Source organism: Vigna unguiculata, chromosome 9 (assembly GCF_004118075.2).
Source record: "Vigna unguiculata cultivar IT97K-499-35 chromosome 9, ASM411807v1, whole genome shotgun sequence".
Lineage (NCBI taxonomy): Eukaryota > Viridiplantae > Streptophyta > Magnoliopsida > Fabales > Fabaceae > Vigna > Vigna unguiculata.
Genome location: NC_040287.1, coordinates 20080867 through 20107759, shown reverse-complemented (window position 1 = coordinate 20107759; position 26893 = coordinate 20080867). Strand labels below are relative to the sequence as shown.

The following is a 26893-nucleotide window of genomic DNA, read 5'->3' as shown; positions in this document are numbered from 1 at the left end:
CATCCAAATACGAACATAGTTCGTAACGTCCCAAGACTACCAAACTCGTCAGCTAACTTCTGAGAAGGGCAATCCATCTGGACCCATCTGTACTGACCACAACCAACACACTCACATCGACAACACTCATGTTCATCAGCCATCTCGAGCTCAACTCAAGGGTTCCTCATGTTCATCCGCCATCCCGAGCTCAACTTGAGTGATGCCATTCCGAGCTCAACTCGAGGAACGCCACGTGCTTAACCCCTATCCCAAGCTCAACTCAAGAGATACGATCCGAGCTCAACTCAAGGAACATCAACAACCCACCTTTGAAGCATCACCAAAATCCTTGTAGATCACGCATACAGAATCCAACAACCCAAGACTACAACAACAAAATTGCCTAGCGGGGGACACGTACCGCCGGGCGTTGTCGCTTCCAGAATGCTTGGCGGGGGACACGTACGACCAGGCGCTATGCACCTTTGAACCATCAATCCCTACAGACACCGCCTGGCGGAATAGCTCCTACCGCCACACGCACACATTCTAGGAGCACACTGGTCCTACAGTTATCGCCTACTGGGACCACTCTCACCACTAGACGCGACTAATACTACAACCCCCTTATTTCATGGCTATCGCCTAGCGGTCCAACATCACCGCCAAGCGCCACACTAGTAATACACTTTTACTTGTTTTGCGACTTTTAGTCAAGTTCCCCCACTTTAGTCTTGTGCTATCATGCATCCAAATTACTGAAACCTCTTAAACCTATATAGACACACTTGTATATTAACCACCGTCAATTACAACTTACAAGATAGGATGTCCTTCAATTCCCTTTTTGGATCACTAATCTAGTTTATCAAATTAGACTTGCTTAGGTTCAACTGTTCCAATACTCAACATGTCACTATAATCTCCTACCTCTTATGCTCTGTTGTTTACCCAAATCAACTATTCAGTTATCCATCAATTTATATATGCCTTAATAACTACACCTAACCATATTTGTAGTCTTCTTACAAATGGGCTATTCCAACTATCCTCACAATCCCACTTAGCTCTAGCCACCCCCTAGGACTACCAATACCACAGTGATTTAAACCACTGATCCTTACTCACTCTACAATTTTCACTCTACTGTAATGACATTTTCTTCCCCATCCCAATAATAGAATTCACCTCTAGCTCATATTTATCATCATTCATTCTTCCATCACATAACAAATTCTAAACTCCACAAGTAGCATGAACCTACTTCCCTCAGTCCAGTATCATCAACAACACTCGGAAGCACGTGAAGGCCCACTCTCTGCGATCGCGCTTGGCAACAAGCCCCATGCCGCCAAGCGGTGCAAGCAATTTCGGCAAATTCCTAGAATTTCACCAGCTATAGGACCCTCTCTCATTCCCCAATGTTTCTCTCTACATTCCTTAAGCGTTTCCTCCTCGAACCAAAATAACCGTGACTCGATATTCAAATTTTAACTAATTTCCAGCTACAATTTGAGTGCAACCAACCACCCTCAATATCGATGTATCAAAACTCCCAAATTCCAACGTAAATATATGTTCGTACTATTCCATTACATTTAGCTATCAATGTTATGTGTTATGATGCAACTCGACATCCAATCCTTCCTCAACAGTTAAAACTAAGTTCCCTCCAATCAGAATCATCCCAGGACCCCAAAATCATCAAAATCGAACCAAAAAGGTTAACGTCGCTTGGCGGGTATTCATCACCACCAGGCCATTCAACAAAAACCCATAAAATTTGGTGCTCAGGGATATGCCGCCTAGCGATTTCTGGAATTTCTCTAGAAACGTGAAATTTCGTGAATTTAACAGTTCATATACACCAATTGCACATGCCTTTCATACAGATTAAAAAATAAAATTCAAGAAACGGGTTCAGCTCCCCTAACCTGGTTTCCTTTACTTAAGAAAATTGAGAAGTAGGATCTCCCCCTTGTGATCACCAATATCCCCTCACCGCTCCTCAGAATGTTCTACAATGGCAATTCAGAAAACCCTCTTTCTTCCCAGCCACCTCTAAGCTGCCCATTCAGCTAGGGTTTCCTTTAACTTTTTACATTCATGCCAAAACTGAATTAAGCAAAAATAAAATTTAATTCGGGTTCTCCAAGGCTTGAACCCACAACCATACCAATGCCAAATCAATACTCAACCATTCAACCAATTCATGTTTCATGATAACTAATATAATTCCATAATTGTATTATCCCACAACATGATTAACCATAACATTAAAAACAATAATAATTAAATAACACATAATTGGCATACATAGGACTTGAACCTAAGTCCTTTCACACAATAAAGTACTCTCAACCATTTGAACTAGTACTTTTCCACATCATACAAGTTAGAATTTAATGGCATAAAGGCTCCCACTACCCGCATTTATTAATTAATTATTTAATTAATTAAATTATGCGGGTCTTCTATTCCCCCCATATTAAAAGTTTTTATTTTTGAAAAAGAGAACTTACCAGGGAATAGGTGAGGATAAGATTTCCTCTTGAGATCCTCCATCTCCCATGTCATCTCCTGGGTTGCCTCGTCCCAGAGAACCTTCACAGTTTCGATCTCCTTCACTTTGAGCTGTTTGACTTAAGAATCTAAGATTCTCACTGGTCCAACTTCGATCGTCACATCCTCGCGCACTTGGACATCATCCTGCTCCAGTACATGTGTAGGATCTGCAATGCACCAAGTAAAAGTAAGTCACCAAGTGATCACATTCACCATTCCACTTCTCAAAGATCAAGTTCCATTAAATGTTTTAAATGTTTGGGTTATAATCACATTGCTTTAAATTGCCCAACCAAAAGGACCATGATCTTAAAGAAGAGTAATGATGTTGAAAGTGAACACTCATCTCCCCATTCTCTTTCAAAAGAATCTTCTTCCTCTAGTAAAACTAAAATTTTTGAGAAAGACCTATGTTATTAAGGCACATGATAGGTCAAGATCAAAGTGAGATTGAGCCAACTCAAAGAGAAAACATTTTTCAATCTAGATGCAAAATTAACAAATGGGTTTGCTCTCTAATTATTGATGTAATTATTGATGGAGGAAGTAGTACCAATGTAGCTAGCACAAGGTTGGTGGAAAAGCTTAGCGTAGAGACCATTCCTCATGCTAAGCCCTACAAGCTTGCTTGGATAAGTAAAGAGGGAGAAATATATGTCAGTCCAATTGCACCTTGATGTGACCCCACAAAGCCCAATTGCACCTTCAAGCCCAAGCCCAAGCCCAAGCCCATTAATAGATGGACACAAATCTAATGGGCTTGTCACATTATTTTCATAGGCCAAAGAAATCAACAAGACTTGACGAAGTGCATCAAAGCCCAGTAGAATAGATTTTAAATTGGGCCAATATTTGGGCTTTGCTTTCAATAATGGTGTAAGACATAAAAATAGGTGTTACATGTACAGATGGGCTTGGCCCACTAAGAGTCTCCCTTAGGCCATGACTTCCTCATGGATCATGCATCCCATGGAGCCAAGTCCACACTCCTTCATCCAATGGCTAAAAGAGTGTCTTATTTTCCAAGTCTTCATCCAAAGGCTAGGAAGATGTCTCCTTCTCCAAGCCACCATCCAAGGGTGATAATTAAAGCTTCTCCTCCAAGCTTGATCTAAGGGCCAAGAATTAGCCTACTATTAGGCTTACATATAAAAGCCAAAAGTAGACCATTTGTACATTTTAACTCTTGAAATTTCTAATAGAATGTTTGTGTTGAGATCACTCCACTCTTCTATTATTTTGAGAGCATACATGGCTAACCTTCTCCTTCATCTCCTCTAGCCACCTTTCATACCATAGTTCTACTTCTACTCTTCATCTTCACCAAAAACCTCCATTGCCTAGAGCTCTTGCTTTTATCTTCATTTCCGCTGCATTTCATCTTCTTTTTGGTGTCTTCCATGGATCTCCTTCCTCTCCTACACCAAGGACGTCCATCACACATGACCCAAAGATGGAGTTGAAACCAGCAACTCACAGTCCAAGTCACGCCTCGCCAAGCTTAGTTTCGCCACACATGCATCAGAAATAAAAGAATGTGTTACTCTAGAGTCAAATAATACAAGCACATTATGCCCTCCAGTAAACAAGATTGCATGATGAGATTACCTGACTGTGTCACTTCTGTAGAGGTCATAGCAAAGAACTCCACTTGGCATTACGATGTATGATCCATAGCAATGGTTTCCCGCACGTTCTTTATTGATTGTGGCCGATAGGTATGGCAGCAAGTCATCTTGAGGTAATCACTAGAAGATGTAGAACACGAATAACATTATTGTGGCCATGTGATATGGAACTTCTCGGGAGATTGTATGATATAAATATCTGAGTGTTGTACATGTATATGCATTTTTATATGTTTTATCTGTTAAGCTCACCCTTTTTGCTTGTGTTTGGCAATGATCATGTGCGCGGTACACGTGAGCAGATGATGTTGATGCAGGTGGCTCTAGTGAGGCTTAGCTACGAAGCGGGGATGACTCGAGGAGTTTTATGTTTTATGATTTTGGAATAAATTATAAACACTTATGGATGTTTTTATCAAATTTCTACTTTTCTAATTTATGGATTTCATACTATCTATTTATTTAATAAAGTTTTAAATTTCCCACATTTTTTGAAAATGAGGTATTATTAAATAAAGTTGATATATATTTCTTTATTTTATCATTTAAAAACGTAATATCCGGATGGGATGTTACAAGTTAATTGTGTGATCCCAATACTATATTTACAAATTTTTTAAGATGCAAGTGTAGTCCACAATTTACAACAGCAGTCCCCACATATTGAAGTTTGACTCCCCACTTACTGATGAATTGAGGATTTTGGCACATGTCAAGTATGACAAACACCCACGTTAGTGAATGAAAATTGGATGATGAAAAATTTGTTTAAGTTATTGAATTGTGTGATCCTAATACCATATTTAAATATTTTTTGAAGATGCAGTTGTAGTCTAGATTTACAATAGCACTTCCCACATTTTAAAGCATGACTCCCCAATTACGAATGAGTTAAGCATTTTGGCAACTATTAAGTAAGACAAGCACCCACGTCAATGAATGACAATTTATGATGGAAAATTTGTTAAAGTGAGTGAATTATGTGATCCCAATACCATATTTAAATTAGTTTTAAAAAAGTCTGCAACCTCAAAATATAATGTCCAATTTTACTCCCCACATAGTAATGCTTGACTCCCCATTTACGTATCACTTAAGTATTTTGGCAATTTTCATGTAAGACAACTACCCACTTCAGTGAATGGAAATTGGATGACAGAAAATTTGTTAAAGTGAGTTAATTGTGTAATCCCAATAGGCTATTTAAAATAGTTATAAAAAAATATACAACCTCAAAATATGATATCATAGTTAACTCCCCACATATTATCGTAATTATATTTTTTTACAACCAGCAAGTGCAGTCCACATTTTCCACCAGTACTCCCCACATGTTAATGCTTTAGTTCACAAATATGGAAGATTTGATGAATTGAACAATTTCAAAGAGCCGCAAACACCGACAACGGTAAATATTTAGTGTTTATTAAATGGGCATTGTATGATGCAAAATTTGTGTAAGTGATTGCATTCTGTTATCACAAAACCATATTTCAATTCTTTTAAAATCTACAACTTCGCTCCACAATTTATAATTTGACTCCCCACATGTGTAGTCTTTACTCCCCACTTACGTATGATTTGACGATTATAACAATTTGGAACTGCCACAGACACCCAGTTTACTCAACAACATATTTAAACATGAAATCACATACCATAACAATAAACATTAAGTTTTTAATTTCATTATCAAAATAACAGATGCAAAATATAAAGTCAAAGCACCAACACTAACGACATACTAAGACAAATATATTAATTGCATCAATACTAAGCACAAGGGTCTATTATATTTTCCAGCCCCATGTTGGTGCACCATGATTGCTTGAGGAGCTAGCATGAGTGTTAGAGGAACTCTCGCTATGTTTAGTGTGGTGAGTCTGAGTGGACGGGTCCACAAGTTTCCATAATAACCCATCAACCATCGGATGCATGGATGGATGGGGGACAATGTTAGTCTTTAAAGTAGCATGGACTAGCTCATTCGTTGGTTCACATATGTCTGATTTGAAGATCTACTTTGAAACAAATAAAATTTGTATATAAATGTAGGTTGTGGAAAACAAGGGATAATATTTTGGTGACATAATTTAGGATTGTGGATCACACCTTGACAATGTTTCGGACAATTATGTTGCCATAGCAAAGTCTTGGACGGAGATTGAAAGTTGGAACCTATTACAAACATTAACATGGTAATTGAATAGTGTATAATGTTGTGGACAGAAAATTTCTAAGCAGTTATGAAGGGAGGGAAAATAACATCTCTTTGGCTGAAGAATTTGTAAGTGAATTACCACATAACCACAATGAAGAAGTCAATACTGAAAGGGCCGAACATGACACCGCAGACGACATTGTATCGAAAGTGTACATGTGTTTTGATAGCTTGGCTGCCGTAAAAAAGTTTTATGGAAATTATGCTATTATATTTGGCTTCGGTATTAGAACAAGAACTTCAACATGGAGCGAAGACAATGAAATCAACTACGTCAAGCTTGTTTGTTCGCGTGAAGGAAATTATGTGTCTGCCATTCCTCTAGAACTGAAGATCGTCCGAAGTAAAAGAAAACAATGTAAAGCATTAATAACTGTACTGGACCTGGTCAACTTAACCATATAAATGACAACCCTTGCATACACGACTTGGGCCGGCATGGACTTAAACTCGTAACTGAACAAAGGCTAAACTAATAACAGAACGGCCAACCTAGGACAGTGCACGGGCAAGGACGACATCCGATAAGTTGAGAAGTAACCGAATCAGACCGCTACTAAAGACTTAGCAAAATGAAATCCCTCCTGCCATCCACTGAGCCCACAATAGTTGAACTAAGGGCCTGGGCCAAGGCCCAGGCCCACTTACAGCCCAAACTGAGGCCCAAACGAGGGTCCGACCCATGTCATAACCAGACATAATTAATGCTATATAAATACACGTGGACCCCATTAATTAAAGGTACGCATTCATTACTCCATTAATAATTGATTTGACCTTCTAAGAGCTTTGACTTACTTGAGCTTCAGAGCCCCTTCTGCAGGTAACCCCTCCTGGGTCCAAGTCGACATGTATCAACCGGGAAGAGGTGAACTGAGGAGATAACGGACTACATGGGTAAGGTGACGCTTATGCCTAACATATCTTGTTTGTTCTCTGCAGGAACAATTGGCGCCCACCGTGGGGCACGAGACAAACACCTTTAGTACCCGTTTTTCTCCGAAGATGGTTTCCACCCGCAGCAGAGCTGGGGTGAACAACAGGCAGATGCCGGTCCCTCAGGACCTGCTGGCATCATCCCGGACCTAGCCGCCATCCTGGACGGCCAAGCGAAGATGCAACAAGAACTGGTAGATCTGAAGAAACGCAGCGTTGATAAGATGGAGGCGTTGCGGCAAGAGAACTCTCGCATTAGGTGAAAGATTGAAGCTGATCCCACCCTGAAGGGAAAGGCCAAGGAAGCCTCTGAGGTTGCAAGAACAAAGTGGTGTATCATTTCATTTAAATTTTTATTTTTTATTACTTGAAAATAATTTGTAATTTTATTGATAATTAATAAAATATTATACAATAAAATATCATTATAATAATGGTTGTGGAAATCATAATATATAAAACTTATTCATAAAATAAAATAAAAAATACCAAATTGGATGTATCATTTAATTTAATTTTTCAATGTTTATTACTTGACGTTATTGCATTACATTGATTGAATTTTATGTTCTAGTTATATCTTTTATCTTTTTACATTTTTAAAAGAATAACTTGTTATATCTTGAAAGAAAAAAAATCTTTTATCTTAAAAACATAATTTAATAAGTTTTAAGTGATTTTTAATTTAAATTTTGTGCTATAGGAAAAAAAAGTTAATAAAATATTACTAAAGTATCATTTTCTAAAATTTAAAAAATAGAATTAAATAAAAAGCTTATAGTATAATTATATTTCAAAAATGAGAAATATTTAAAAATAGATAAATATTTTAAAAATATTTTAAACTAAAAAATAAAAATAAAAAAGTTACTTTTTTTATTTTATTGGATAAAAATTTAAATTGTTTTAATTGAAATCTTGTGATATAGAAAGAAGATAAGAAAAAATATTAATAACATCAAGTTTTCTAAAAATCTTAATGGAGAAATATTTAAAAAATGAGAAAAAATTAAAAAATACATAAGCATTTTCAAAGTATTTTAAATTCAAAATAAAGAAAAAGTATCTTTTTAAATTGTTTTGATAAATTTTTTTAGTTTCATAATTGATATCTAATTTAATAAAAAAAAATAAGATAATGAAATATTAGTAAAATTATCATTGTTTTAAAAATAAAAAATATAAATATATCGAAACATTGAGAAATATTCAACCATAAATACATATTTAAAAAAACCATTTTAAATTAAAAATAGAAAGATTTTTATTTTTTATTTAATTTGATAACATTTTAAGTTTTCTAATTGAAATATTGTACTACAAGAAAATCCTAATTACTTATGACTGACCAATTATTTAAAAGGAATTACTCTAGAGGTGGTTAAGCGTATATATTAGATTTTAAAATGCTATATTTGATTTGTCATTGTTAGGCTACATCAATAATTTTTTAACTTAATTGTACTTCAATTTTGGTAAGTTAGATTATAACACATTATTTTCAATTGTTAAAAAAGAAGAACAAAGTGGTGTATCATTTCATTTAAATTTTTATTTTTTATTACTTGAAAATAATTTTTAATTTAATTGATAATTAAGAAAATATTATAGAATAAAATATTATTATAATAATGGTTGTGCTAATCATAATATATAAAACTTATTCATAAAATAAAATAAAAAATACCAAATTTGATGTATCATTTAATTTAATTTTTCAATGTTTATTACTTCAAAATATTTGTATTCTTATTGATAATTAAGAAAATATTATAAAACAAAATATTGTTATAATAAGGGTTGTGCTAATCATAATATATAAAACTTAATCATAAAATGTAAAACATAGAAAATAATATTAATGTACTATTATTGGTAGCACTTACATGGAAGAAATAGAGAATATCAAACCAAAAATAAAAAAAATAAAAAATCTACTACCAATGGTCTTAATACAAAAAACCATAACATATTGTTCATCCTCTAACACAGATTCTGGAGAAGCGTTTGGAGTAACAAACTTCTTTCCAATAGGGATGACTCTGCCATACAATGTGCATTTCTTCAATGGGAACCCCTTTAGTCTCAGGTAGAAGTTTGAAGATGAATATGGTCATCGTAAAGACAAAGCATGCAAAGAAAACGAAGAGTCCAAATTTCATGTGACAAAGCATTGTGGTGAAAATTTTTGCAATGACAAAGGTAAAGTTCATGTTAAAAAAAACATTAACACTTTGTGTAGCTGATCGCACCTCAAGCAGAAAAATTTCACTCGGAAACAACCACCCTAAAGGACCCCAAGACCATGCAAATCCTGCAACATAGATACATATGCCACACACAACCATGATAGCATACCACTTTGGCAACACTCTTGGGTTTCCACCAAATCCAAATTTGAATCCAATCGCCATAGCTATCAGAATCTGCACCAAACCAAATAAAAATACAATATTAATTATAATATATCAATAAAAAGAGTTTGAAGATTTTCACAAAGATTATGTCGGAAAAAAAACATGTTACCTGATAGATAAGCATTTGTGCCCCTCCTTTTAAGAAAAGGGTACATCTCCCGAACTTGTCAACAATAAATATGGAGGCTAGAGTGGCAATTGCGTTGCAAGCGTCGATGATCATGGCCGACATGAGAGAAGCAGTGGCTCCAAAACCAATGATTTTAAACAAAATAGGAGCATAAAACATTATCACGTTCATGCTAGTGAGTTGTTGGAAGAAGGGAATGGCTATGGCAAACGCGAGTTGAGGTCTATATTGTCTCTTCAACCAAGAGACCCAAGGGTGTTTCACTACTTTGGAGGATTCACTCGCTGCCATAAGATCCTCAAACTCTTGATCAATGTTTGTGGTTCCTCGAATTTTGAGAAGTTCCTTCTTGGCCTTCTCATCAAGACCATGTTCAATTAAGGAACTCGGTGAATTTGGAAGAATGATTGCACCAAACATGATCATGACAGCATGAACTATTGCACAACCCAAGCTACACTTCCATCCTTCCCCATTCTCCATTTTGGCAAAAATGTAGTTAAGAACATTGGCAACAAAGATACAAATAGTGATTACCAATTGGAACATCATATTAAGTGCACCTCGGTACTTGTAGATAGCAACCTCAGACATATAGATTGGCACAGACTGTCCACACAACTTTATTTCTTTAGCATTTTATGTACCATAATACGAAATATAAGGAATGTGTTTCTTTTCAAAGAGAATATAATAAATATGTATGTTTATAACCTAATTGGCGCATCTAATTCCGAAGCCAAGTAGAATGCGACCAACAATGAGCATCTAAACATGTTGAGCGAAGATATTCAATAGAGCACCAGCAAGAAAGAGAAGACCGCCTCAAAACATGATAGCTTGCCTTCGGGTGAGTCGAGTAACAATGGATGCTAAAACCGAGGCAACAAGTGCAGCCAAATACAAAGATGATGTAAACAACGTTAATGTTTGGCTATCGAATTTGTAGTATTGGTTATCAGAGGGTTTTATATTGTTCTCCTTTGCATACACTTTAGGAAAGAATTTCTTCAGAAACGGATCCATTGAAGTCACACCACCTACACATATTTATCTCTTTTGTAACCAAAACTATAATGATAAGATGTAAGAAAAACATGTTCCAATATATATATATATATATATATATATATATATATATATATATATATATATATATATATATATATGAAAATGTATACCAAATATGCCAAGGTCGTAGCCAAATATTAATCCTCCAAATGCAACTACGAAGCATGCTACGAACACCCGAATAGTAAGTTTTCCTGGATAGTTCTTTGATTCTGAAAGACCACTTGAGATGAAAGCTCCCAGCATTTTGAATGACCGAGAATTGAAAACTTCAACTCAAGTAAAATTAAGAAGAGAAAAAAAAACTTCAATGTATCAATGCTCCAATGTTACCTTAATTTATAGAGTAACATTATTGCATTACATTGATTGAATTTTATCTTCTAGTTATATCTTTTATCTTTTTACATCTATAAAAGAATAACTTGTTATATCTTGAAAAAAAAAGAAAATATTTTATCCTAAAAACATAATTTAATAAGTTTTAAATGATTTTTAATTGAAATCTTGTGCTATAGAAAAAAAAAAGTTAATAAAATATTACTAAAGTATCATTTTCTAAAATTTAAAAAATAGAATTAACTAAACATCTTACAGTATAATTATATTTAAAAAAATGAGAAATACTTAAAAATAGATAAATATTTTAAAAATATTTTAAACTAAAAAAAAGTTACTTTTTTATTTTATTGGATAAAATTTTAAATTGTTTTAATTGAAATCTTGTGATATAGAAAGAAGATAAGAAAAAATATTAATAACAACAAGTTTTCTAAAAATCTTAGGGGAGAAATATTAAAAGAATAGAAAATTTAAAAATCTTATAATAGAATTATATTAAAAAATGAGAAAAAATTAAAAAATATAGAAGCTTTTCAAAGTATTTTAAATTCAAAATAAAGAAAAAGTATCTTTTTTAATTGTTTTGATACATTTTTTTAGTTTCATAATTGAAAAATAATATAATAAAAAAAGATAATGAAATATTAGTAAAATTATCATTGTCTAAAAAATAAAAAATATAAATATATCGAAACATGGAGAAATATTCAACCATAAATACATATTTAAAAAAGCATTTTAAATTAAAAATAGAAAAGATTATTATTATTTATTTAATTTGATAGAATTAAATAAAAATCTTATAATAAAATTATAGTAAAAATACGTCAAAATAAATTAAAAAAATGCATGAATATTTTCAAAACATTTTAAATCAAAAACCAAAGAATTTTTTTTATTTAATTTGATAAAATTTTAAAGTTTTTTAATTCCAATATTGTGATATAAAAAAAATAAATTTAATAAGAAATTAGTAAAATATGGTTTTCTAAAGAATAAAATATATAATTAATTAAAAAACTTGTAGTATATTTGTATTGAAAAATCGAGAAATATTTATAAATAGATAAATATTTTTGACTAAAAAAATAAAAGGTTACCCTTTTATTTAATTTAATGAAATTTTAATTTTTTTTAGTTGAAGTCTTTTACTACAGGAAGAAGATAAGAAAAAGATTAATGAAACGAAGTTTCCAAAAAATAAAAAAATAAAAAATAACATAAAAGTATTATACTAATTGAATTAAATTAAAAAAATGAGAAAAAAATAAAGATACAGAAATATTTTCAAAATATTTTAAATTGAAAACTAAAGAAAAATATCTTTTTATATTTAATTTTATAAAATTTAGAAGTTTTTTAATTGAAATCTCGTGTTATAAAAATAAAGGTAAATAAAATATTACTAAATTATTTTATTCTAGAAGATAAACAATAATATTAAATAAAAATCTAATCAAAAAGTTATTTTTTTATTTAATTTGATAAAATTTAAATTTTCTAATTGAAATCTTGTGTTGGACTAAAATAATATTTTTTAATACTACCCCAAATTGATATAAAATTTGTCCTGTTTCGATAACCAGAGCATAAGTTATGGCCATTTGAAATTTTGCTAAAAATCTACAAAAAATTTTAACTACAAACACCATTAATACGACTCTAACAACAATACACACTCACTGAAGCACAAACACTACAATGGTAGCACTAAACAGAACAATAACAACACAAAACAATGCACATAAACTTCAACCACACTTAACCCAACAATCGCAAAAGTCCTAATTATTCTAAAACATATACTTTGATATATTATATAAGTGAGAATTAATTTTAAATGTTTTAATGTAGAATGATTCAATTACTTATGACTGACCAATTATTTAAAATAAATTATTGTAGAGGTGGTTAAGCGTATATATTAGTTTTTAAAATGCTATATTTGATTTGTTCATTGTTAAGCTACGTCAATAATTTTTTAACCTAATTGTACTTCAATTTTGGTAAGTTAGATTATAACACATTATTTTCAATTGTTAAAAAAGAAGAACAAAGTGGTGTATCATTTCATTTAAATTTTTATTTTTTATTACTTGAAATAATTTTTAATTTTATTGATAATTAAGAAAATATTTTAGAATAAAATATTATTATAATAATGGTTGTGCTAATCATAATATATAAAACTTATTCATAAAATAAAATAAAAAATACCAAATTGGATGTATCATTTAATTTAATTTTTCAATGTTTATTACTTGAAAATATTTGTATTCTTATTCATAATTAAGAAAATATTATAGAATAAAATATTGTTATAATAATGGTTGTGCTAATCATATTGTCTTAGTTTTTGTTAATTCGTTTTATATGTCCTCAACTCTATAGATGTTGTCCTTATTTTGTGTGTGTTCAGTGTTGCATCTCTTTTAGTCATTGTTTCATTCGCATAAGTAGGTTCATGTGTTTTGTTTTGTTTTGAATTTGCTATGAGATCATTAGCAAATTGTCTGCAATACTAATTGATACTGTTCTTGTTCACTTCTGCGTAAACTACTTCTGGTTTTCTTGTTCTGTTTGAATCTGTTAATGTTTCTGAGATTACAATGGCTCGCCAATGATTGTGCTGACCAAACTGTGATGTTTCCATTGTTTTGATGATACATCTGACTATGTTCAGATTGTTTAACTGGAAGCCTAGCTGGTTTTGGTCCACACATAGGCTGAATCTTTGCTGAGTCTTTGATTCTTTGTTTGCATCAGTTGATTCTATGCTCCAATATGATTTTTTATGCTATGTGAAAACTGCTTCAGTTTTGCTGGTCATTGTGCATCTGATGTGTTTTGGTAAGTTGTTTGAATCAATGCTTGATTTTAAAGCTAGTACCATGTTTTCATTCCAGTATTGGTGTGCGGTCTTATGATTGAAACAAATTTTGTATAGCAGTTTTATGCTCCATAGTTTAAAGACTGCATCTATTTCATTCCACAGTGCTGTTTATGTGTTGGAAGCACTCTAGTTTCTTAATTTGAATGCGTTGGCCAAGATCCTGTTATTGTTTTCACTACCGTTTTTGCAATATCAGTTACCATGATACAATATATTGTGGTGTTCTGTATTGTTGAATCAGTGTTTCTAATATTTCTCCACCTATCCAAGGTTGATTTTCAATGCTTACACTGATTTCCAACAGATTCATAACTGGCAGATTTTTTTGTGATTGTCTGTGCTGATTGAGTTGCATATTGCTGTTGTGTCCTACCTTGGTTATACCCTGTTGTGCAGCAATGAATATTGCACATTCTGTTTGGAACATCATATTTGACCTTTGTTGTTGAGTGCAGTAGAGTTTCTGGCCTGGCTTTCGTTTAGCAATTTTTGTTTTGTCAGATTACTTTCATTCAACTTGTTTCAGTTAGCTATTTCCTTCTGGTCTATTTGACTGCAGTCGTGGTATCTTGAGTGCTTTTGTTGTGGCCCTGCTTCATTGACTGCATACACAATTCTAGTGCTATTGCTTTGATTTTCTGCTAGTTTCTTTGATCACTCATGTTCAAATTTTGAGATTGTCAAGTGACTTAAACTGCTGCAACTTTTTGTGCTCTATGTTGATGATTGATTCAAATCTGCTGCATATTGATCTTTGTTTTGCACTGGTCGAGTCTTTTTATATTTATCCTTGTGTGTGTCTTTCAAATTGTTTTTTGAGTTGGATCCTTGCAGTTTGTCATGTGCATTTGTTCATTAATTTGGTGGTAGAATATTGATACTGTTGTGCATTGTTCTACATGTTTTTTGAGAGCTGAAAAGAAAAAGAGAAAGAAATCAGTGAAAAGAAAAAGATTATGATAAAAAAAAAGCATCTGAAAGATAATGATTTAGTCTATTGAATTTGAGAACATTATTTGTTTCAGCAAAATACAAGTTGTCTTGCACAGTTCACAAAGTGCCTACTGCTCGTTCAATTTCATGTGCACATGCTCTTGATTCAACTTGTTTTGAGTCTTTGATTGATTTTAGTTTTGTTCATCTTGTTCTAGACCTATTCTTTAGGTTCTCTTTTGTGTGTCTCCTTTCTTTCATAGCTTGTTTCTTGCTTGTCTTGCTTTGCTTATTCCATTGAGTTTGTCATTCAATCTTTCACTTGATGTTGACCAATTCTTCCATTTGACCTTTTCTTGCTTTTCTGCTTTGTTATTCTTATATGGAAGAATGTGAGTGCTCTTGGTTCATTTTGCTTGCAACTCACTGATTTGGCAACTTTGTAGGTGATTTCCTTATCTTGAAGGTAGAGCTGAAGTGAAAGAGGAATTGTGAGGAAAAACAAAGTGAGTGGCTACCGAGAGGAAACAGGAGTGAGCTGGGACTTCAAGGAGTGCAAACATTTGAGGGACGTTCTTTCGGGGGGTTGGACCGAGAGCAAATAGAGAGCAAACTGGTCCAATTCCATTTGCAGATTTCTTTTTGTTATCACATAATTTTGTGTAATATTTGTTTTCAGTTCTGTTCATTTTTGTCTTGGAATGGGAAAATGCATTATTCCAATTCCATTCTTTGGCTGTTTGTAATAGCTTCTTAACGTGTAGTGTGAGGTCAAGAGAAGAAGATGATGAAGGTTCCTTTCACAAAGCTCAAGAGAAGAAGATGATGGATTGATTCAAAACAGAAAGGAAATGGAAGGCACATAAACACATAAAACCAAGAACAATTAAAGGAAGAAGAAAACATAAAATGGATAGGAAATAAATGGTAAAAATGTGAGAAGCATGCCACTACAAGGCTAGGCTAGAAGCCATGGCAACCTTGAAGATGAGTGGATGTGTGCCGCCACTTGCTATGCAAGATAAGGCTTAAAAGTATTCACTCCCAAGGGAGGAAACTCTCACTAATGGTTGAGACACAAGAGTGTTTTTACTTCAAAATGTTCAACCTTTTTACATGTCTAGGAGCACCCGTTATATAGAAGAGTTTAGGGGCCTCTAAGCAAATAGAAGATACCTAAGGATGTCTCTACAAAAACCTAACCCTAGCTTCTAGAAACTAGATCAATAAGGTTACAAAAATGAGACACAAAAGAGCCAACTATGGTGTGTGCAAGGCTAATTTCGTAATAGCACAAAAGGAGACAAAGAATGTGTCTCATATGTCTCCAAAAAGTGGCCAAAGAGTGCTAAAAACAAAGGAGACCAAACGTACATAGGTACACTTGCTTCATGCCTTTTACTTTATGCTTTATGCCTTTGCTTTACTCTCTCTTCCACATCATTTATGCTCCCCAATCACCATGCGCCACCTCACATTTATTTCTTACTCCTATTTAACCTACAAAGCAAATAAACATAGATTAGCATGTTGGCTTAAGTCAAGTCAACTATAGTCAACAAGTCAAATCTAGTCAAAGGTCAACAAGTCAACTAAAGTTGATTCAACTAAGTCAACTTTGGGAATCAAAAATAACAAATACAAATGAAAGGGATGAAGGATTAGTGAACTTCCTTTCTAAACATGCTTAGTCTTTTTAAGCATGTGCCTTCATCCTTTGTTGGGGTCAATCCTTCATCATCCTCCCCTCGGAGAGAATTTGAGGAAGAGAAGGAAGAATGGTGATGTCCATCTTGCTTTGGAAATCTTTTTTTGGAGGCAAGTAACACTTTGAGGTAACTTGCTCTTTTTCTTTTTCATCTTTTCTCTTATCTTTCACTTTATTTTGGTCCTCATTTGCTTGATTGGGTGAGAGAGGTAGGAGTGTGAACTTCTTGCCTTGGAAGGAGAAAGCATAGGTGTTAGCATGACCATCATAAAAGACTTTTCTATCAAATTGCCATGGCCTACCTAGCAAAATATGAGTTGCTTCCATAGGCACAACATCACACAACACCTCATCTTTAAAATTTCCAATTGAAAAGTTAATGAGGACTTGTTGAGTTACTTTAATGTCTTCTTCCTTAAGCCATGATAGCTTGTAGGGCTTGGCATGAGGGATAGTTTTCAAGCCAAGCTTGTCAACAACCCTTATGCTAGCCACATTTACACAAATTCCATTATCTATGAGGAGGGGACATAGTTTGTCATTGACATGGCACCTTGAATGAAAAATGTTTTGTCTTTGAGAAGGGTCAAGTTCCTTGGAAACTTGTCTTAATTGGTGCCTTATCATTAACAATCCACCTTCAAGGGGTTTAATCCTTTCACTTGAAGAAGAAGTGTGGGAAGAAGTACTTTTAGGGGATCGGGGAGAAGAATGTTCACTCTCTACTTCTCCTTTAAGGTTTAAGGCCTTGGTTCTTTTGGTAGGACAATTTGAAGCTATGTGCCCATATCCCAAACACTTAAAACATTTTGTAGAACTTGTCCTTGTACCTTGAGAAAAATTAGGAGTTTCATTATAAGGCCTAGATGAATTAGTCCGAGGAGGTGGGTCTTGGGTACTCTTGAGTGGTGACTTATCATGTTTTCTTTCTTTATCTTTCCAAGTACTAGAATAGTAGTCATTGTATGAACCACTCCTCTTGGCCTCTTTTTTCTTTTCCAATTGAGTTTCAACTTTGATAGCCAAATGTAAAACTTTGTCAAGAGAGGAGTACTCATATAACTCTACCAAATCTTGTATGTCCCTCCTTAACCCACTCACAAATGTAGCTACCTTTTCCTCTTCACTTTCAAATTGGAGTCCTACTTTTAGAAGCATGGACTCCATTAACTTGTAATATTCATCCACACACATGGACCCTTGTTGAAGCATTTGGAGCTTCAAAAGAGTCTCCCTCCTATAGTAGGAAGGAACAAATCTAGCGCACATCAAATTTTTAAGGTCCCTCCAAGAAGTCGCGAGTGACTCTTGGTTAATATTGTCCATACATAATTGATGCCACCAAGTCATGGCATAATCCTCAAACTCTAAGACTACCAAATCTATTTGCTTTTGATCACTAACTACATGAATGGTAAAAATTTGGTTCACTTTTTGTTCCCACTCAATGTAGATGTTTGGGTCATTTTCTCCTTTGAACTTAGGAATCTTTCGAGTTTGCTTCTCTTGTGATGGGTTGTGCCTAGAATGCCCTATTTTCCTAGCCTCTCTTTCTTGCTCCCTAGCTTCAAGCCTTTGAATGTTCTCTTGGATTCTTAGGTCACTTTGCTCCTTGTCCTTTCTCAATTGTTCAAAGGCCTCCTTCCTGGACAACTCCAAATCCCAAAGCAATCTCATCAATGTATTGTTTTTGTTTGGTGTAGGTGCATTTGATGAACTTGCCATGATTCCTACAACAAAAGCACTCAAATCGGAGACAAAATAAATGGATTAGAGGTTAGACAACATGAAAACCGAGACCAAATCCACCCCAAAATGTAACCCAAGTGTTTAGATCACTATCCCAAAGTAACAACGCAAGGTTAGCACTCAAAATCCACCAAAGGAGTGAAGCAAACACTTTTAAAAACTTGTTCAAAACCTTTCAAATGCAAGACAAGTGATTCGACCACAACACCCCAAGAGTTTCAAGAAAAGAAAACTACTAAGACAAAACAAAGAACACCTAGTAACAAGCAAGAAAAGCACAAAAACAAGGAAAGCTAAACTCTAAAGAAGAAAAGTTTGAGACAAAACTTTTAACAAGACTTAAAACAAGAAAAGCAAATTTTAAAGACTTTATGGAAAGTACTTGGTAAGCATCTTCAAGTCTTAAATCATGCATACACCAAGAAAGATCATAACCAAGTTAAAGGATGGAACTAATTAGCCAATGTCACCCAATTCTCAAGTATGAAAACTAGTAGCATAACACCTAGTGAAAAACACACTTTTAGTTCACCAAGGAGCAAGGTTGCTCTCGGTTTTTAGGCAAAAATTGGTGCAAAATTTTCTTCTTTCACAACTAGTTTCATAAAAGGTGAGAAAGAATTTTAGGTGGCTTGGACACTTACTTCCTCAAGTTTTAGGTCAAAATCAATTTCATGGAGCTTACATCAAGAAAGACATAAAGTGAAAGCAATATTCAAATACTTGGAAAAACAAGAATAAGAAAACTTCAAGTTAACATATGACATATGACTCAAGCAAAAGTTAGGCACATTTAAAGACTCAACATAAGATACACAAGACACAAACATGTAGCTATCATGCATTTAAACTCATGGATTTGAGGCTCAAAGACTAAGCATCCAAAGACATGTTATCCAACCACATTTAGGAGCTTAAAGAGGTGCAAAAACCGTAGCCAAACTGCCACAACAAAACCTGAAAACGCTGATTCACGTATTCTTGGCAGATCTGACCTTTGCTCACTAATTTGATCATAACTTTCTCCACAGAACTCCAAATGCGTTGGTTCTTTTTTTTTTCTAGAAACTAGACTCAAAGAGCTTTCTTTTGACACCAAATGCGTTGGTTCCTTTTTTTTTCTGGAAACTAGATTCAGGTAATTTTTGGGCCGTTGAGCTGGTGTAGTTTAATGTTTTAAAACCATCATGTTTTCTGCCAGCACTGTTTTTGTGTGTCATGGAAGTGGATTTGAACCATACAAAGATAGCTACAACAAGACAAGGTTAGCACATAAAAAACACCATATTCAAGATAACTTAGGCTCTAGATACCAAATGATGAAGGATTATCTTATTCCTTTTTAATATTATTGAATATGGTGTGAGTTGATTAAGAAAACTAAGTGAAATCGCTACAGGACATTAAGATAGCATGCTATCTAGATGTGAAGGTTCCTTTCACAAAGCTCAAGAGAAGAAGATGATGGATTGATTCAAAACAAAAAGGAAATGGAAGGAACATAAACATAGAAAACCAAGAACAATTAAAGGAAGAAGAAAACATAAAATGGATAGGAAATAAATGGTAAAAATGTGAGAAACATGCCACTACAAGGCTAGGCTAGAAGCCATGGCAACCATGAAGATGAGTGGATGTGTGCCACCACTTGCTATGCAAGATAAGGCTTAAAAGTATTCACTCCCAAGCAAGGAAACTCTCACAAATGGTTGAGACACAAGAGTGTTTTTATTTCAAAATGTTCAACCCTTTTAGATGTCTAGGAGCACCCCTTATATAAAAGAGTTTAGGGGCCTGTAAGCAAATAAAAGATACCTAAGGATGTCTCTACAAAAACCTAACCCTAGCTTCTAGAAACTAGGTCAAATAGGGTTACAAAAATGAGAGACAAAAGAGCCAACTATGGTGTGTGCAAGGCTAATTTCGTTCTAGCACAAAAGGAGACAAAGAATGTGTCTCATATGTCTCCAAAAAGTGGCCAAAGAGTGCTAAAAACAAAGGAGACCAAAGGTACATAGGTACACTTGCTTCATGCCTTTTACTTTATGCTTTATGCCTTTGCTTTACTCTCTCTTCCACATCATTTATGCTCCCCAATCACCATGCGCCACCTAGCATTGCTTTCTTACTCCTAATTAACCTACAAAGCAAATAAGCATAGATTAGCATGTTGGCTTAAGTCAAGTCAACTATAGTCAACAAGTCAAACCTAGTCAAAGGTCAACAAGTCAACTAAAGTTGATTCAACTAAGTCAAATTTGGGAATAAAAAATAACAAATACAAATGAAAGGTATGAAGGATTAGTGAACTTCCTTTCTAAACATGCTTAGTCTTCTTAAGCATGTGCCTTCATCCTTTGTTGGGGTCAATCCTTCATCACACATGAGAGTACATTCCCTTTCTTTGGTGAGGACATAAGTGCATTATCATACATATCTTGGGAGAGGGAAATATATGATTTGGTGCATTCATTCCATCTTACACATAGTAAATACTACTTTCTTACTTTGTGCATTTCTAATTTTGTAGGACATGCAAGAGAGTGGTGGGATTATAGGCAATCTAGAGTGGAAAAAGGAAGAAAATCTCCCATTCAAAATTGGAGTGAGTGTAGAGCATGCATGAGAAGAACATTTATACCACCTTCCTTTGATTTTGATCGTGAGATAGAAAAAGAGAAGATGGAGATAGCAAGGAGGAAGGAGGAAAAAATCACAATACTCTTAAGAGAGATGAGGGAGTTGGAAGAAAAAGAAAGAATAAGAATTCAGAGAAGAGAGCAGAAAGAAAGAGAGAAATTTGAACAAGAATTGAGAGAAGAAGAGGAACAACAAAGAAAAGTGGAGGAAAAAGAGAGAAAAGAGAAGGAGGAAAAATAGAGAACAAAATTTGAAGAAAAAGAGAGAGTAAGACAAGAGGAAGAGTTTAAAAGAAAAGAGGAAGAGATTGAGAGAAAAGAAATCATGCTTAGAGAAGTAGAGATACAACATCCTACAGTTTCTTACATAAACAAGGGAGTAATCCAATTCTTAAACTCTCCTTCATTTGTCATTAATTCTTTTATCTTAGTTCTCCCTAAAATTCTTTTTCCACCTCCACCAATCATTCCATATTCCTCAAAAGATTTGCAAAAATTAACCTTTGATTTAGAGTTACCTTTTAGATTACCATTAAGTCAATCGGAAAATCAATATTTTTGTGAAATGGGCTTCATTGAAAATGTTTTTAAACATAAAAGCCCATCTTCATGTATCTTCACAAAATATACTCTGCATGGCATCCAAAATTTTAATGAAATCATATTTGATGACTACTGTAGATATATTTTTGACCCAAGAGGAATCCAGCTTTTAATGTTGTGGGCGTTAATCAACCTTGTCAATCTGAGGACAGATCCTCTTAAAGAGGGAGGACATGATGAATATCACCCTAAGGCTTCATGGCTTGGGCCATTGGCTAGGCCTATTTCCTTTTTAATTTCTTTTATTTTTTTAATTAAATAAATTTGTTCTAATTGGTTTGTTTTGTTAAAATGCAACCAATTATTGAAATATTTGGCATTGGGCCTACGGCCCAATTCGTTTCCATGCCTCCACACCACCCTCCGAAGCTGATATTCTATTTTCACATTATTGGGCTTCCAGCCCAATTCCTTCAGAACCATTTCTCTCGGGAAGCAGCTGCTGCCACTTCAAATACATGTAACCCAAATTTGGCTTCTCCGCGTGCACATATATGATGCTTTCATTTGGGTCTACAACCAGCAATCCAATATCTTGCTGCACCTCTCCACGCATCTTCCATATGATGCAGCCTAATTAATTCCGTATCAATGGGCCTAAGCCCAATCTGCAGCAACCTACACGCACTCTAGTTTGCCACACCCTCCTGATTGGGTCATGTTGCCAGCACGTTGTTTCATTATGCAGCCCATGCACAGCGTCTCACAAGGTCTGCTAAGTTTTTCTCTTTTGCAGAATGAACCCAACTCATGGAGCGCTGCTAGGGTTCCTACCTCATTTCTCATTTCTTGGCCAGCGCTTGTGTAACCCCAATTCTGCTACAGCCTTGATCACGCCGCTGTTAGGGTCAGGGTCACGCGAATTCTTCCTTCACGTGTTAGGGCTAGGGTTCGCTACTAGATGTCCTCCATTAAGGATTCTGTTTAGCTTATCCCAACCTTGGCTGATAGGGTTTTGTATTCACGTTTTCCTTGTGTTTCAATTCGGTTGCCTTTAACATCTATAAAAGGCAAGCCATTGTTCGTAATCTTTAGCTTTGATGAATGAGAGAGATTTTAATCCTCTTTCGTCTTAGCTCACCTTTACCGAGAGTAAACCCTAGAGTGACCTCGCCGATGAGATTCTAAACACCATAATTCTCTTTCGCTGCGTTTCAAAAGGTGTTCCGTGTGATTTAATCGGTAGAACTCCGATTGGATGGGTTTTTCGATGAATACCGTGATGGAGCATCTCATCACTTTAGTTATGATAAATTGAGAGAACGATACATGTTTCATATGCTACTGGTTTTGCGCTTATGCGTTCCAATTTCAATCTTGAACAAATTGTATATTGATTTCGTGAATGCTAATATGGTTGGGCTGAACAAACAAAGAAGAAGACAAAGAAAAAAAAACGAAAAACAGTAACTGAAATATAATATCATACACAACATGAATCAGACAGCGGATCAAACAAGTAATGAAATTCCAAGATTGAATTAGTAATCAATTGAAAAGAAAAAAAAACCTCCGTTGAGTAATGCCCCTTCGAATCCTTCCTCTTCCTCTTCAATCTTTGGCTCTTCTTGTTCCTAATCTTCTTTCTCTTTAACTTCTCCAATCCTCTATGCTTCCTGCTTTCTAAGAATCCCCAAAGCTTGTTTTTTCTTTCTCTTCCACTCCTCCGAATTTTGAAAACGATAATGATAGAATGCCTCACTTATTTGACCCAAAATTTACCCGCCTACGTGGCATGGGTTATTTTATATTTTTTAAATCTTACTGTAATTAGAGGCAGCATCTCAGGTTTATTTGCGTCATGTGCACGCGCACTCAATTAGGGAAACATTTTAAAAAAATAAACTGCATTGGTTCAGTTTTCTCTTGTTCTTCTTCCGCAACGTTATTCTTCCACAAGCTTACACAAACACAGAGCTTTTTCTTCCCCAAAAGCCTCTTCTTCCACAAAGGTTGTTGTTGTTGATATTTGGTATGGGTAACCGTCGAAGCAGAGAGCTGACTTCTCGAGAGTGGTTTGGGTTGTTGGACGCAGTTGGTTCGCTGGAAATTGGTGGGTACTGTTGGGCGCATTGCTTGGCCGCAGTCTTGGTGGTGTAGTTCTTGGTTCATTGAAGGCCATTCACACAAGGAATCTTCGCCCGGTAGGTTATCATAAAAAACCCCTGTTTGAAGGCAATTAGTTTCGAAATTATTATTGGTTGGATGTAGGTGAGTGTATGGTTTTGATTCCATAGTTGAATGAGTTTTGTGCACTTGAAGTTAGTGTTTAATTTTTGACAGTAATTTGCGGATGTGGTTGAACATTGTGTATGTGGTTTAATGTGGGTATTTTTTTTACTTCGTTGCTTCTACTTTCTTGATTTGTGGTTGAACATTGTGTGGGAAAGGATATTTAAACAGTTTAGCATCTTCTGCCATGAGAATTGATAACTGTAGTAGGTATAAATGGTCTAGTGAAAGGAAAACAGTAGTGGGAACTTTGCAATGAGTTTGAAAATAAATACAAGGCCAAATTCTTGTTAGGTGTGTTGATCAAATATCAATAATTGGAATGCAACCCTTAAACCACTTGCATGCAGTTCTTATCCCCACCCCCTTCTTCTAATTAGAGACCAACTAATGCTTGTAGCAGGCCACATGCTCACAATAGTTCTTACCTATATAATATGTTTTTTGTTTTTAGAGTTTCTTTGAAGATTACATTTGGTAGCATTATTATGTTCTTCTTTTTCGGAGGAGCTGCAATTGATTAGGTAGAAATTCGTTTGTGATTGAGTTTTACATGAAGATAATGTCCACCGCGATGATGTTATTCAACACTATGATCTACTCATGAAGAAATAGCTGTTGTAAATGTAGAAGTTTGTGGTTTTGCATACAGCATAATTAATTGATTGTATTGTTTTGGAGACTAAGGTTATGAATTTGGGCATACCTTTGATGGAATGTAATAACAGGCTTTTTGAGAAATGGGATGTAGATAATTGTAGATATGTATAGTTAGAATGAAGTAGACGCAGGAAATGAATGCACTTATTGTCTATTTTGTTCAAAAACTTGGATGAAATAGATACTGATACTTCCACAGTAATACATACGATATATTAATACATTTGAATTTGATTGGAAATTGTTATTTGACTTGTAATCTGTTCTGCAATGTTTGAACTAAAAGTGTCATTGAAAAAGCCACTTATTGATGGCTTCTTCTTGTCTCCATTGAAGCTTACATGAAGAATGGAGGCTCCATGGATGGTGTTGGATGCAAAAGCATGAAGGAAAGAAGCTTAAGGTGTTTGGTTTGGTGTAGGTGAAAGGATTCTTAAGAGAGGTGAGGCCAACTCCTAAGGAAGAAGACTAGAGTAAACTAGAGAAGAGTTTACTCTAAGGTGAGCTCAAAAGAGATTTGTGCACAAATTTGGGCAGCAATTCATTACTCAATTTCAAGCTGAAAAATACATCTCCTAAACCTTCTATTTATAGGCTAAAATGAGACCAAAGAGTCTCCAAAAAGTGGAGGGAAAAAGGAGTCTAGAAAGTTGAATTTTGGAGGAAAAAAGGAGCATGTGGGAGGTGTGACTTGCCACCTAAGCAAGTCACACTTGTCTTGCCATGGGAAGCTAACTCTCATCCTTGGAGAGCAAGTTTGAGAAGCTTCTAGGCTTTTCTAGAGTAGACACAATACTCTTGGCCCATTTGGCCCAATTCCCCTTTTTGGTCCAAAATTACTTCTAAAGCCCAATTTCCTCTAAGGCCCAATACATGGCCCAAAGAAAACCCTATTCTATTGGGCCCAAAATACAAAGCCCAAAATAAAATCCTAATCTAGTATTCACAAGCAAAATGTCCTAGGCGAGGTCTTCACATCTTCCTTGGCCCATGTGAAGTTCATCTTGGGCTTTGCTTGCGCATTTAAGGCCTATTCCTCTTGTATTCTCCTAGCCATGGCTCTTGTTATAGGTCCCTTGGCTCGAGACATCTCATCATCCCCTTCCTCTTGAGAGGGATTTGTCCTCAAATCTATAGTCTCTGCCTCATCATCTGTACCACCTGCAAAAGGTATTAAGTCAGCAACATTAAAGGTGGCATGCACATTATAGCCTATACTCATTTTCATTTACTCTTTTCAACACTTTAAAGGGACCATCACCTCGAGGGCTAAGTTTAGACTTCCTCTGCTTAGGAAATCTATCTTTTCTAAGGTGTAGCCACACCCAATCCCCTTCTTCAAAAATCATTTCCCTCTTCCCCTTATTGTTGTACTTAGCATACCTCTCAGTTTGTTGTCGGATTTGGCTTTTAATCTTTTCATGCATTTTCTTAACAAAATCAGATTTTGCCACCCCTTCTTTATGAATAAAATCAAAAGATGTAGGAAGTGGTAGCAAGTCCATGGGAGTGAGAGGATTAAAGCCATAAACAACTTCAAATGGAGAGATTTTAGTAGTCCTATGAACTACTCTATTGTAGGCAAACTCATTATAGGGAAGGCATTCATCCCAAGATTTGTGGTTCGCTTTCAAAATTGCCCTTAACATAGTAGACAGAGACCTATTAACAACTTCAGTTTGCCCATCAGTTTATGGGTGACATGAAGTAGAGAAATTAAGCTTAGTTCCTAACCTTGACCAAAGTGTTTTCCAAAAGTGGCTAAGGAACTTGGTGTCTCTATCAGAAACTATGGTGCGGGGTATACCATGAAGCTTGACCACATCTCTAAAGAAAAGCCTAGCAATGTTGCTAGCATCATCCACTTTGTGGCAGGGTATAAAGTGTGTCATTTTGCTAAAACGATCTACCACCACAAAAATGGAATCAAAACCCCTTTGTGTTCTTGGGAGTCCTAAGACAAAATCCATACTTATATCTTCCCAAGGGGCTGAAGCAACAGGCAATGGGGTGTATAATCCATGAGGCATTGTTTTAGACTTAGATTGTAAGCATGAAATACATCTATTACAATGCCTTTGGACATCATTCCTCATATGGGGCCAAAAGAATTTCTCTTTTAAAAGACCTAGGGTTTTTTCTACCCCAAAATGACCCATTAATCCCCCTTCCTATGTTTCTTGA

General features: G+C 34.8%; 1 pseudogene; it reads right to left on the bottom strand.

The window, feature by feature from the left end:
* Window positions 1-9308: 9308 nt before the first annotated feature.
* On the bottom strand, window positions 9309-11196 carry LOC114163529 (annotated as a pseudogene).
* Between the last annotated feature and the right edge of the window lie 15697 nt (window positions 11197-26893).